Consider the following 15545-nt stretch of genomic DNA (forward strand, 5'->3'; position numbering starts at 1 on the left):
ACCTCCCGGGTTGTGTCACCCTCTGAGTTGTTTTGTTCTCCTCTGTGGCCATCTCTCACTTACTCACTCTAATCAAAATCTAATTGAAACCTAATTCATCTAGGCAAGGTTCATTAAATAAATTAAGTTAAGATTAAATTAATTTTTCAAACAAGTGAGAAATTAAAGTTCATTATCATAGTGTGTGCAGATATCATCAGGAAGAAGAGGCTGAATTAGGAATCTTTATGTAACACAATAAAAAATAAAGGCAGGAAAAAGAGCATCTGGTATACATTTATCTGTATATTTTTTAAAGCTTAACCAGGTATGTCTTTTGTTTGATAATCAATAATCCTAACAGAGAAGGAGAAAATGGATTTCTTATTGGAAAGAATGCATCTTCTGGGGTTTCAAACTTTTGCAGCCCGAATTTGCATCTTTGAAAATTGTTCCAGTTGCTTTTTTTTATTTTAATTTTTTGTATCATCTCATCCTAAGGATAATAAATATCCAAGCAGAATTATACTGTGGTTATGTAGCATAGGCAGCTTTCATAGAAAGGGCAGATTCTTGGGATTATTTCATGAGCCAAAATTAAAACCAAGCCATGCAAGCAAAGTATCACTGTATATTAAAACAGGTGCTGAATTTTGATCTTCTAGAAAGCAGTTCCCTACTCATAAGGAATACACTATAAAAAAAGTAATTTCAAAGATGAGTAAGCAAGGGTGAGATTCTTTCTATTGTGAAGAATATTAACTAATGTTCCTAACCATTGTATGAGTCAAAACACTGGTATCAGTTGACAATCGCTATTTTCTGTTTTTCAGAAGAAGATTTGTAAACAGAAAACATCACAATAATTTACATATTGGAGAAGATGAGCATAACAATGAATACATTGTTAACAACAACTTCATGTTGTAGAATTGCTTGCAAAGAGCAGATATTGGGAAATATAAAGGTGTAAAGAAAAAGTGTAAGAAAATACTTGCACCTTTTTTTAAAACTACAGTTTATATGGAAACTGGAGAAAAGAACTCAGATGTGAAAAAAAAAGTCAAGGAGAAAGAACTAATATCATGCATTTATCTATGCTTATTCAAAAACAATGTAAAGTTATTACATTTCATGGGATTTACTATTGAAAATACAGGTGGCTTAATTGATCAGTTTTCATTATGAAGAACTTTTTTCTAAGATTTTATTTAAAAAATTAACCAAATAAAACATGTCATAATTTATACCTACCAAATGCAAGAGAGATAATTATTCCCATCATGTAGAGGCTCAAACTGCTTACTGTTAAAGATGAGCTGATTGTCAGACAATAGTGCTACCCTACACATGGCTAAACACTCAGCAATTCAAATCCAGACCTCTGAGTAAATTACTCAAAGGTTGTGTCTAAGTAGACAAATCTGCCAGGTCTCCTTTTCCTGTAAAATGCTTTTCATTATACATCTGAAGAAATCTGCAGAATTGGTTAAGTTCTTACCAAATCATGGATCAGATAAATTTATCCACGCAAGTCAGATTGTTCCAAATACCCGTTTCCAGCTTCCTAGAAAGTCACCCAAGAGCATCCATAGTTGGAGTCCAAAGTCAAGAAAACAGCCAAGATTATATGATCAAAGCCCGACTCTATTTTTCTACACATGTTGCATTTTAAGAAAGTAATAGCTTTGATTACATAGTTGAGAATTGTATTCCCTTTTGTAATTCTCCCCCTACCATCATTTGAACATCAAGTATTATGGAAGTTCTTTGTTTCTTCTGACCCAGTTTTATATTGTTCTTCTAAAGTTACCCTAAGAACTCTAACAGGATCAGAGGAATGAAAACAGGAACACAGGAATGAAGAATGCAGTATTTAATGTAATAGTATAGGATACAACTGTCCAAAGCTCCCAGAACAGAGGATCAGAAAGTTGGTACAAATGAAACATCCTTCTTTGAATTGGCATTAAGACATCTACATCTTCCAGAAGAGTTGACATAGCTGCTTCCAAACCTTTCTGAGGTTGTCTACATATTTTTATACATGAGCAGCCATTTCACTCATAGTCTCAATCGAAATGTTATATCTGTGTGTATATGAACATACAGGACCTGGGAAAGGTTTTGAATGCATTATGCTCATCCTCTAGGGTAGGGGTTCCCAATCTTGGCAACTCTAAAGCGTGTGGACTTCAACATCTAGAATTTCTCAGCCAGTCATGAGGATGCCTCAAAGAGATTGCTTCATAAAACATGGTATTGTTTTGTTACAAGCTGGTCCATGGCATATATATGAAATGAATCTTTTAATTTTCTGTGTACCGTCTTGTCTCCAACAGCGTCCTTGGCTTCCCAGGTTTTAATTAAATTCCAAGGGAAAACATTATGGGAGAATTCATTCTATTTGCTTTTTTCCATTGCTGCAGGTCCAAGGGAAATCTTGCCCTTGAGAAATTGTTGAATGTTTTTTTTCCTTCCTGTAGTGAAATCCATTCCCTTTGTACCAGCCATAAGATTAAGCAGCTCTCAACAAGCAGATAGGGATTGAAGCAGTTGCCCTGCATTGACTGCTTTTTGACTGTTTCCCTGCTTGGACAGTGTCTTGGGGAAATGAGTCATTCAGGCTGCCATAGTCACTAGTCAAAACTTCTCATGTATTGAAGAGGCCTGCAATAGATGCTTTCATACAGAGGTCTCCAAACTTGGCAACTATAAGACTTGAGGAGAACTCCCAGAATTCCTCAAACAACCAAGTTTGGAGACCCCTTAGCAGATGCAGAAAGATTCTGTGCAGCCAGTTCAGCTGGACCTTCTCAGGATATCCTTCTTTGGGTTCATCCGGCTTCTGGAAATCCTTTAGGATTCCTTGTAGCCAACTCTGGGATGCCTTCCAGCCTTTTGCTGCAACTCTTGCTAAACAATACTCTTCTCAGCCTTTACCTAGAGCATGCACTATGAGGAAAAGGCTGAAAGAGACTCCAATGCAGATCAAAGCAACATGGCTGCTTCTTTTCATCTTAAAGGGCACCACTGTTATTCCATGAAGCAGTTTCAAGGGGGAACTTTGGTGCAAGTTTCTATGAAGTTAATTGTTCCTAAAGCTTTACATACAGAAGGTATGCTAGCTAACACCAAATTGGTGCAGATAAATTCAGATTATTTCTCTATTAAAGTGCAAGAAGGACCATCTTCCTTAATTAAAAAGAAGCATGTCAACCATCTAGCAAGTCAAAGACTTTGGTTTCCATCTGTGGAGTGTATAACAAGTCAAAAAAATATGCACGTGCATGCCACATGAAGCATATGGTGCACTGAAAATATTGCTTCTTCCAATGTTGCTGATACTTGATCCATGTTTACCTCTGTTAAAATGCACAAGAAGTCACTTTCTAAGTTGAAAACTTCAGATTTCCCCCCTCCTGTCTCCTTTAAACTGCACAAAGAACATTGTTTAGAATGTAAGAATATCTCCCTGGGAATTCACATTAGTTCTCTATCTAGAATTGTTTTGACAGGAATTATGTTAGACAAGTAATTTTTCATCTATTAGTAATTAAGTTAAAATGATTGGAGGGACTTAGTCAAGTGCCTAGATGAAATGGATAAGGTCTTTTATGTGTCCTAATGGAAATGTCTGATTAAGTGATGGAGGTCAATTTAATTAAAATGTTCCACAGAGTGAAAGAGGTAAGCAAAAATACACTGGAAACTTTAGAGGGTCCTTATCAGATCAACCCTGTGAGGACTGGTCTGTATGGCATTGTGGTGGCAAGAATGCTGATATGCCGGTCTCCCAGAAGTGGTTTTTCTGTTTCTAGTCTTTCCTATCAAATTAGTTGAGTTAAGAACCACTGTGTCAGTAGCTTCCCCCAGGACTTCCCTTAATTTCATTCTCTCCAATGTTGTGTCCCTCTGCAGAGATGTGATTATGATGTCTGCTTCTTGATAGAAGCAATGCCCTAAAAGGAATATACTGTATTACAAAAGTGCATATTTCTGTGGCAATTGACAAGAGTTGCTGTCTAAGCAGTACTATATTTACCTATGTCATTAGGTGCTGTTTTAGTTGCACTGTAGTGATGTCTTCATAATTCAAAGGTTTAGATCAGACTTCCACTTCCCAAAGCCTAGATGCATTTGCCAAGAAATCTTCAGTGGATTTCTTCAGTTACATGGCAGACAATGCTGTATTAAAAGGAGCTAAATTATTGAGTATGCAATGGGAGAATATTCAAATTGGTTATATTTCATTTCAATTAAATTTATTATTATACATAAATCAAATTCAGCTTTTGATTTGTCCTATTAGTTTATGAAATGTAGGTCCTGGTATCCTTCTGGCAAGATATTCAAAGGCTATCAGTCCCATAAATAGGGACTGAGGATAAAACAGCAATTTGGTGCCTTTGAATCAGTCTTCAATTCTGGCAATTATATAGATAAACTTACGCAGTATTCTTGGTACTCTTTTCTGAAGTTGGTGTTCATTGTCTTCTTCTTAGGACCAAAAGAGAGTGACTGATCCAAAGTGGCTTTAATGCCTAAAAAGGACTGGAACTCAAGTTTCCCCAACATTTCAGCACCTCAGCCACCAGACATATACTAAATATTTTGCTTTCTATATTACTGGAGATTCAGTTATGCTTTTCTGAATGATTTTTAAAAGTTCCTTATTGAAGCTTATATAGATGTGATTTTGAAGTCTTGTAATAATTGTACTAACTGGCCTGCTATCTTATTGTTAATTTATTTTTTCAATCACGTCTGATTCTTGGAGACAGCCTGAACAAGTCCCTGCAGTTTTCTTGGCAAGGTTTTTCAGAAGTGGTTTGCCATTGCCTTCGTCCTAGGGCTGGGAGAAAGTGACTGGACTAAGGTCACTTAGCTGGCATTATGCCCAAGGTGATACAACATGGTACCCCAGTTTCTAGCCTGATGCCTTAAACATTTCACCAAACTGGTTCTGCCTTATTAAATTTTTAAACATTGATGTGCAAAATTGGGGCCTTGTTAAATATTGATGCCCAAAATTTGTTCTGGTGTAAGCACCACAGATTCTGTTACTTGCATTTTCTATCCTGCAAAATCCAGTTTCATAAAAGTGCTCCAAATCTAGGGTTAAGATTTGAGATAGAAGAGCAAGCAGTGGTTTTGTTGGCATGGAAAATGCCTTTGATCTTGTATATTTGAAATTTTATATTGTGATCAAATATGGATTTCTTTTTAAATTGAATATGATGTTTTAATACTTTAGAAAATATGATTACCAACAGACATTATTAAAAAGTCTTTATCTCCTCATATTTATAACTTGATAATGTAACCACTGGTCCATCTTATCAAGTAACTGAAGGACATTCTGGGCATAAAAGTGACTGCACTGAATTTAAATTATAATCATATGCTGATAATATATTAGATCTTATTTGATTATTTAAATATTCACAAAGTGTGACCATGGGTGGCTTATATAATTAAAGTAGAGAAACCAAGTAAAGCACACAGAACACCACAAGGTAGGTTAATGAATTTCAATGTTCTGGCTCTATACCTGAGGGAAAAATTTTCAATGCCCTCTAATTCCCACCTTCCTCAATATCAGTGGAGATTGCAGGCAGATGACAGTAATTTTCTAATGATCTATTAATCTACTTTATAATCCACACCAGTAGTTATGGAGCAGAGGAATTTGTGCCTTCTAAATGCCTATTTTTAAATTTGAGTTATTTCATTACAATAAAAAAATTCTGTAATGAAATGGCACATATTTAAAAATAGTCTGTCTTAGAAAAAAGTCTAATGAAACTAAAAGCACATAAATAAGTTCTTAGGATAATCGTATAGCCATATAAATGTAAAGATGACAGAACATTTTGGAAGAATTGAATGCTCTTTGGCTTTTTTCATGTCACCATCTAACACATTAAAATTTCACTAATTGACATACTTCTGTGCTTGATCAATTGTAAATCTTGCCTTTCTATTTTGGTTAGGATCTCTAAATAATTTAATTTTAATAGGCTTTCATATATATCCTAATTCAATCTTTTTTCTTATTCTGAAAAAGTGATGCCAAAATTATTCTGTTTTCTTTTGCATAGGGAGAAGAGATCCTTTGGACATAGTGATTGTATCTTATCATTCAATGAAAATACAGTTTATTTTAAAAATATTTATAGTTATACAATATAGCTTTAAGATGAACACATTTTTCTTTTCAGTTTCAAATCTCATAGAATCTATGCATCAATGAAAAGAAAATAGTTGAAGCAAGTTGAGCTTTGTCCTTTGAAATTTACTCAACTGCTTCAAGAAGAGAAAATGCTTTCTTTAAAAAGGTATAATTTTGACTGCTGCTAATCCCTTTCAGTGTATCTATTACGGACAGCAAGCGAGATTTTCCATAATTTCATGAATCCTATGATTTCAGTCAATTTTACCCACACCAAAGAAATAATGCTTCTTGTATTCTGAAGGTACTATCCAGCAAGTTATATCCGCTGAAGTTTTTCCCTATTCCTTTGCTTATTTTTCAAATTCTCATAAACTTGTAAGCTATCTCTGTTATTATTAATATTCTTTTATCTATTCTTTTATTGTTTAGTTCTGCTTTTGTTTTTTTTCATACTCAGGTTTCTGATTCTCTCTCTCTCTCTCTCTCTCTCTCTCTCTCTCTCTCTCTCACACACACACACACACACACACACACACACCCTCTAGTGGTTCCTAAGATGATTCCATAATCTTTACTTAAATATCGCAGCATTTAAATGAAAGATAGAAAGAAAAGATCTTTGAAGAAAGACAGAGTTAAATTTCAAAAAGCAATAGTCCAAGCCAAGTAAAAGAACAAGAGATTAGTAATCAGTCTTTTCCAATGAAATTGATTATCAGAATTAATTCTTTGTATTTTTTTTAAGAAATCCATCTAGTCCAGTATCCTATGTCATAAATGCCCAGCAAGATCAATCCAAGCCATTAGACCTCTTTCTTAATTGTACTTAGGACATGTTATTTCTAAAATAACAGTGGTTGGTCTAAATATCACTTTTCTTTTCTTTTTTGGGACAACTGATTCTCCATGGATTTGTCTATTCAGTGTTTGAAATCATCTGAACTGATAGACACTGTCATAGTTGAGACCAAATAATTTCAGTTTATTTATGCATGATATAATAAGGATTTCTTTTCACACAAGATGATTTTATCTTATTTATTTAACTGTTTTCTTGCATATTCTGTATGTTCAACAAATGGGGAGAGGTTTGAAAAAAATCATATATATATATATATATGTTGTGGCCCCGATTCCCGAGCCTATGCTGTCAGAGGAAGAAGACCTGGAAGATAAGGAGGAGGAACTGGGAATGCCTTCCTCCCCAGGACCTTCCTCTCTGGCAATGCCTTCCTCCCTGATAATGCCTCAGGTTTCATCAGACAACTGAGAGGAACAGCCTGGGATTAATCAGGAGGAAGGCATATCGGAGCAGCCCCTGACAGGGAGTAAAGAGGAAGAGTGTTGGCTTGATCCTAAGCAACGTCGTTAGGAGAAACATGAACAGCAATGTAGGAAGCGTGGGAGGGTCAGAGAGTGAGCTGAGTCATTGAGCCACACCCCACAGGGGATAAAAGTGGGTGTGTTTTTGGCTGGAACTTTGTACGGGACAAAGTTTAATCTTACTTCAGATTTTCTTCGTGAATGATTTTTGTGGACTGCCTTGTAATTTCCTGTGAGTAGATTTTTATTTGTTATCAGTTCGGACTTGGCAAGCAGAGCATGTTGGAATGCCAAGGATATTATCAGTTCCAAAGAATTAACTCTGTGAAGTCTGAGCCAGTTTGCCTGCCTGTGTTTGTGTGAGTTTGTATTCTTTCATCTTTTGGGAAAGTAGAAAAGTGAGACAGAACACACATATATATATATATATATATACAGTAATATTACTGCTCTTGGTTACTGTTATTGGCAGATTAAAAATTATTGTGATTTTGATTAGTTACCTTGAGCTGCCTAGAATGTTTTAATTGCTGCAGTTGCAACCTTAATTAGGTTTTAGAAATTTTAGTAAAGCAAGAAGAAAAAAATATTTAGAGTCAAGGGTTTTTTAATAAGTAGAAAGGGCAACAGTAGTTATTGATAGGTGGTTCAATCCCAGCATTATACTATAGTTTGCTCTCTTAATACTAGGTGTTCAGAATTCATTTGGAAATTTCACTAACACAGATTTGAACATTAAAGAGACTGTTTTATATGCATTTGTCTAATTTATTCAATGAAGCAGTAGTATGTTTGGGTATTCATTATGGCAAGGAAGGGGATATTAATTCTGTTGATGAACTGTTGATAAACTGTTGATAAGCAGTTGATAAACTGTTTCAACTCCTTCCCTCAAAACGACGCTATAGAGCACTGCACACCAGAACAACTAGACACAAGAACAGTTTTTTCCTGAAAGTCACCACTCTGCTAAACAAACAATTCCCTCAACACTGTTCAACTATTTACAAAGTGTACACTACTATTACTGTTAATCTTCTCATCACTCCTTATCACCCATCCCCTCCCACTTGTGATTGTAGGACTGTAACTTTGTTGCTTGTATCGTTACGGTTTATATTGACTGTTTCCTAGTAAGATTTGATTGTTGATTGTACCCTATGACTATCATTAAGTGTTGTACATTATGATTCTTGATTCTTAATGAATGTACCTTTTCTTTATGTGCACTGAAAGTATTTACACCAAGACAAATTCCTTGTGTGTCCAATCACACTTGGCCAATAAAGCTATTCTATTCTATTCTATTCTATTCTATTCTATTCTATTCTATTCTATTCTATTCTATTCTATTCTATTCTATTATCAGTTATGTCCTATCCTTGTGAAAGGCATTTTTATTGCTTTCAAGGATGCCATTTAAGTGGTAAATGCATTCAGAGAATAAAACATAATGAATTAAGTTGCCTTAGTATTGCCTTAATATTTCAAATTTTAAATATGTATATACAGGTAGCAAATGATGGCATGTCCTGTTAACATAGTATAAGACTTTAGAGTTTTGCACAGCCTGAGACCCATCAAAGATTCAGAGATGAATAAAAATTAGTAAAATGAAATCAAAGCACAACCTTGAAATGAAAATAAAAATAGCAAGATAAAAACTACCAAGTTTTTTCATATATATTGCATATATGCTTAATATTATAGACAGCCATACAGGATTCACTTCCACAATACATAAAGAGTTGAAACTGTTTTGTTCGTCCTTTGTTATTCCCTGACATGCTTTTAAGATGTTTCTGAAGTGTTTGTTAGGTTTTTCACTTTGTTGAAGAAACTGTTAAAAGCCTGTTTCTGTTGTTCTCCTGGGTAAAGCTGTAGAAAGTGAGTGTGTTTGTGAATGCACATTTGATCTTACCGATAAGGGTGTCTATGACTCCCCTTCCCCGTTCCTTCAGGGGAAAAGATGGGTAATCACTCTGCTTTGTCCTTTGGGTAGAAAAGGAGCTGCAGATAATTCTATGTCAAAATCTGGCCTCCATTTCCCCCCCAAATTTTCATTTATTGTGAAAGAAGCTTGTCTTTCTCTGTTTAGAATTTTATACATATATACTTGCCTGCACTGTACTTCAGTAGTTATTTTTTCTCTGCTACCTATTATATTCATGCTGTTGTTTTATCTTCTTTTTCAATGTATTTGATGTAAAGCTATTCAACACCACAGACAGTACTACTACCCTTCAAAAAGACCTCAACTATGTATCAGAATGGTCAAATAAATGGCAACTTCAAATCTCAACAAATAAATGCTCTGTCCTACATATTGGCAAAAAAACAAATCAGAAAATAAAATACAGGCTGAATAGTCAAGACTTTGTTGATGTTCCACTCTGTCAAGGACCTTGGAGTACTCATCTCTAATGATCTAAGTGCTAGAGCCCACTGTAACTACATAGCCAAAAAGGCATTAAGAGTTGTTAACCTAATCCTACATAGCTTTTTCTCTGGTAATATCACACTACTAACTAGAACATACAAAACATTTGCTAGACCAATACTTGAATACAGCTCATCAGTCTGGAACCCACATTATGTATCTGATATTAACACAGTTGAGAAAGTCCAGAAATATTTCACAAGAAGATTTTTACACTGCTCTACTCAGAATACCTTATGCCACCAGACTTGAAATTCTAGACCTAGAAAACCTAGAACTACGAATTACAATTACTAAATGGATTAAAAATAATTTTACTAGAAATGTTGGAACTCTAAATTCTCTAGTAAAGAATTGTGTATACATGTAGAAAAGAGATAGAACCTCAGCTTAGAGGCCACACTTACTATTTTACAGATTGTTATCCTCCCTTGGAGGTGTCCCTGATTAAAGGGAACAAAAACTGTACATGTATTCATACAGAATCTACACATCAGAAGAGGCACCTGGTATTAATTCCATCTTCTAACTCAAATTTTGGCACTATACAACTTGCTCTATTCTGTCTGTCTTTAAAGCTCACTCCACAGTCAAAGAGAAGAAATACATTAAGTTAAATTAGTATTTACATTTAGATCAATATCCTATTATGTTGCTATCACAAAAACTATGAATTCTAAATGTGTTATGTTTCTTTACTATTCCGGGAAACTTATTCACAAGGTTCCTGTTAAAATAATTCTGTGGAGAAAACGTATCAATCAGAGTGCAGTTAATACTTCTTATAGAGAACAACCCATTCATACTTGTAAAATAAGATCTGGCAAGAGAATAAGGACTGTTAAAAATAGTTATTGACTTTGGACTTGCTTCTACAGCACCGGTCACTGGCTTCAAAATGATGGGTGCAATAAGGTGATTGATACCTGCCCCTTTTATCTGCATGCAATGCATAGAATACATGGTAAAAAAGGGAAGGGTCTTTGGATGCTCAATTACATCTAACATTTTGAAGCCAGGGATTGTTTCCACAAACAGCTCTGCTTTGGTTCACTTTACACGTGAGACAGAGAGACAGCTTGGTGTGGAGGTATATGGGATAAAATAATAATGACAATATAGGAAGACCAGAAAAATAGTGACAATGAATCATGTCCTTCATCTTAGGAATGTTGACCCACTCTACATACCAAGGAAAATAGGTGGGTGTGAAATATTGCAAATACACTAGACAGTTGAAGAAGAAAAATGTACATTGGAAGACTATCCCAAAAGACAGTGAGGAAGATGCACTGAAGCTAGCATACCAGGAAGGCTTCATAAGCACTGGGAAGTTCAAATTGCTCTACAAGAAAGACTAAATGAAGAATAGAAAATAGATATGATAAGTCAAAATATTACATGGCCAGTACATTAAAAAAAACCTATCCGGCAAACAAGTAACAAAAAGATTTGACAATGGCTAAGGGCAGGAAAGCTGAAGAAAGAGACAGAAAGGCTAATTCTGGCTGCAGAAGACCAAACATTGAGAATAAATGCACACAAAACCAGAACTGAGAAGACAACAAAAACTGCTTCTACAAAACAGCTGAAGAAACAGTGGGTAACCTAGTTAGTTGCTACAAGAAGTACAGACGAGCTACAGACCAGCTACAAACAACAGCATGACAAAGAAGAAACAAGGATTGGAATATCTGCAAAAAATATCATTTACCAGCAAGAAAGAACTGGTGGAACTATAAATTAGACAAAGTAATAAAAAAAGTGAAGATGCTAAACTACTCTGATAGTTTAGGATTCAAAAAGACAAGCACCTGCCACAAAACACCTCAGGTGTTAAAAAATGTTGATAAGAGAGACAAAAAAAAAATGGTCTGGATATCCAGAGACAGCAGAATAAAAGAGAAAGAACTGGAAAAAAATCTTAAAGTATAAGGACCTGCAAATATAAGTAGAACAACTGTAGCAAAAGAAAACAAATATAGTACCAATCATAATAGGCATCTTGGGTGCAACCATAAGCAACTGTGACACCACTTGATCACCATTGTCATTGACAAAATTACCAGCAGTGAATTGGAAAATGCAGCTTTTCTTGGAACAGCTTACAATCCTGTGACAATACCTTTAACACTATCGAACAACATATCTTATCCCAGGTCCTTGGAAGAACTCAATAGACAGACAAAAATATTAAATCCAGTTTATACATCTGGCTGACCATAATAATTTCTACATGGAAGAAGATTGCTTACCCCTATCCTAGTACATTTTAAATCTGAAAGGTGTTTTTGTATTGAAGGCATAGCCTTGGTTTTTTGAGATACAAGTCTCCAAAAGGAAAGAAGTCTTGGGACTTCTTTTTATCCATCCAAATATCTAACCTCACCACCTTTGTTTAATGTCAAGTGCTTCTCAACTTCCATTCACTGAATCCTTATATTACTTCATGACTGTCATTTTGAAACTGCATCTTTCTAAAGAAAACAGTTAACTATCAACAGCTAGATTTACAATGTACTGAGTTCATCTCTCTATGAGCTAGGTTGCTGGGGGTTGGGTGGGTGGGGGGCATTATTTTCAGTATAGTTTCCTGTTTTTCTTGAAACTCTCTCTCTATTCACCCAAGTAGTTATTTGGTTTTAAAAAGGGTACATTTTCTGGCTCTCAAAATAAAATTGAAAACTTACAAATATTTTTTATCTATTCTCCATCTCAGGGTGTCTCAAATATGCACTTTCTGTTCTTTTGTCAACTGGCTTGCTTCATTTAAAAATGCTGCAATGCAGTGAGCAGACATATGTGAAATAAGCTGAATTTTAAGATTTCCATCCTTTTAGAGGCAAGGCAGGCCAATTTTAAACTATTATCTTTCAATCATTGAAGCTTTCAATTGAATCATTCATACACCAGCTGTGTTAGAGTATCTAAGGGTATATTAGCTTTATGCAATATGTGAGTTGTACAGTTAATGTTAGTCTTGGTGCCAAATGACTACAGACTCATGGGTTATGACATTGTAATATCCTGTAGGTTTTCAGAACCACAGAGATTAATAGTAGTAGTAGTAGCAGTTGCAAATCACACTAGCAAAAGAATTAAAATCTACTAGAATGAGTTAAAACAAATAATGGGATGAAAAAGTGTAATAGAGCTAAAAACCTGTTAAATGATGATCTAAGGCTACTGCTCTGTATATTTGTGTCTGATGCTCTCTATCAGATACAATACATTTTAATGGAAATAATTTTATTCTGAATAGCAGTAAAGCCTAAGTAAACTGTACTGGCAAACATATTATTAAACTCATTTCTGTTTCTAAAATGGTAGTCAGGAAATTCTCCCTATCACATAATTCTGAGCAGCAAATAGAATGTAGACTTCTACAAAAAAAAAATGCCTGCAGAAACCACAATTCCTGACCTTCCTTCCTATTTTAGTAAGCTGCTAAGAATACAAAATGAACTCTGTAAATCCACTTGTTACAAAAACTTGTTTACACACAACATTTGCACATAGGGGCTGCTGATGTTTCTTCTCCATCAGCCAGGACATGTGAAATAATTGCTCCAATTATACATGTTGAGATATCACACAATAACTTTACAGCTTTATTTGGTGTGTAAATCATTTGCTGCTTTACATTTTTGCTTCTTGGTCTGAAAAGTTTTTTTAAAAACCAGCTCTTTTACTAGCCATTTCTATTTCATGTCTTTCTGAGACAGATCTATTGTTTGTAGTAGTATGGATAAATTGGATAGGAATTATTCATTTAAACAGATCTAAACATAAATTAGATCAAACTGTATGGATCTTATTTCTGGTGCAATGGTTGCTATAGCAATGGTTGCTATAGCAATCAATGCAGTGCTCTAGATTGTCAACTGACACAGATAGTCCTTGACTTATAACAATTTGTTTAGTGGCCATTCAAAGTTACAATGGCACAGAAGAAAGTGATTTATGACTAGTTTTCACACAACCATTGCAGCATCCCCATGGTCCCATGATCAAAATTCAGATGTTTGACAACTGACCCATATTTATGACTGTTTCAATGCTCTGGGGTTATGTAATCACCTTTTGTGACCTTCTGACAAGCAAAGTTAATGGGGAAGCCACATTCACTTAACAGTTATGGTTACTGACTTAATAACTGCAGGGGTTCACTTAACAAAGGTCATAAAATTGTACAAAACTCACTTAACAAATGCCTCACTTAGTAAAAGAAATTTTGAGCTCAATTGTGGCCATAAGTCAAGGACTAAGTGTACTTCAAGAAATTGGCACTTAGGTAATTTTACTTGTACTTCAAGATTAGCTAGCACATAGATTGATCATAATTAAACATTCATCCACTAGAGAAGCAGAGTTCAAAATATCACCCAGGGAGCAAATCAGATGATCTAAGCCAGCTATTATTTAATCTATAACATGTTTCCAATAAATAAATGTCAACAGCACTAAAATGCTATTGGTCTAATTTGGCAGAAACCAGATGAATGACAGAAAAGATTAGCCAGGAACTCAGCTACACCTGCTCTTCTTCAGTGTTTATTAGAATTTAGTCAAGTGTATGTTTTCCCAACAATATCCAATAAGAATTATGCAAAGGTGGTGGAATGGGTTTGTTGTGTGATTAAAGAGGTTAAAAACTGTTACTTTTATAAGACGTGGAAACTGTTCATGGATTATTTACTGAAAATGAATAAAAGTGAATTGGTGATTTGGGAATTTACTGATTAAAAGGTGTTGTTATAGTGTTATAGGAAGAAGAGAACCAAGACATGTAATTTAGGAGATTGTGTATGGTAACCATTATGTTTAAAACTTCTGCAAAATTTTGAAGTTGCTTTTCTTTATTTATTCTTTGGAAAGGGGGTTTGCTGTCTTTCACATTTTCTTTTATTCGTTTTCCTTTCCCCTCATTTTTCAGTTTACATTTCTGTAGTTTTTAACTCTTTGGTAAATTTTCTTTCAATTATGGAAGGGTACAAAAGAACAGTGAAAAAAAAGTGTTCCCACTCTCAAAATTTGAAAAATATTATTTACCACCTATTATCTAGATTAGATAGTGGCATTTGACCCACTGGTCATCATGATATAAAAGAGATGTTGAGACTCTAGAAAGGATACAGAGAACAGAAACAAAGATGATTAGGAGACAGGAGGATAAAACATATGGAAAATGGTTGCAGGAATTGGTTTAGTCCAATTGTCTACTAAAAACAAGGACTAGGTAGGGATGATATGATAACAGTCTTCCAATATCTCAGGGCCATAGTGTCTCTTGCTTGAGCAGTGGGTTGGGCTAGAACACCACCAAAGTATCTTTCAACTCTGATATTCTGCATTCATAAACAGAGCTCACATTCTGAATGAATGTGGGAGAGAACAGGGAGAAAAAAAACCAGGTCCAACAAGCAATTCCTGTCATATATCCAGATTGCACCATCACAAAAGAGACATTTTGAGAAATAGATCATACATGGTCTAGCTTATTGTGGATATAGTATCAGGTTAGTTGCTTTCAAATGATCAAATGACTTTTCTAGAAATTATTTGGTTCTTTATAACTGTAATATGAAGATACACAAATCAGCCAAGATACGGTTTTAATATATG

The 15545-nt window shown here is 34.8% G+C and overlaps 1 long non-coding RNA gene across 1 annotated transcript in view; it reads left to right on the forward strand.

Moving 5' to 3' along the window:
* Positions 1-7692: 7692 nt before the first annotated feature.
* The window catches only part of LOC148126357 (uncharacterized), an 85115-nt gene continuing 77262 nt past the window's right edge, over positions 7693-15545 (forward strand). The window contains exon 1 of the long non-coding RNA XR_015742611.1: positions 7693-7712. This is a non-coding gene — a long non-coding RNA (uncharacterized LOC148126357). The remainder of the gene's footprint in view (positions 7713-15545) is intronic.

The sequence above is a fragment of the Pseudonaja textilis genome, chromosome 3 (assembly GCF_049901715.1).
Source record: "Pseudonaja textilis isolate UNSWEBS1 chromosome 3, rPseTex1.2, whole genome shotgun sequence".
Taxonomy (NCBI): domain Eukaryota; kingdom Metazoa; phylum Chordata; class Lepidosauria; order Squamata; family Elapidae; genus Pseudonaja; species Pseudonaja textilis.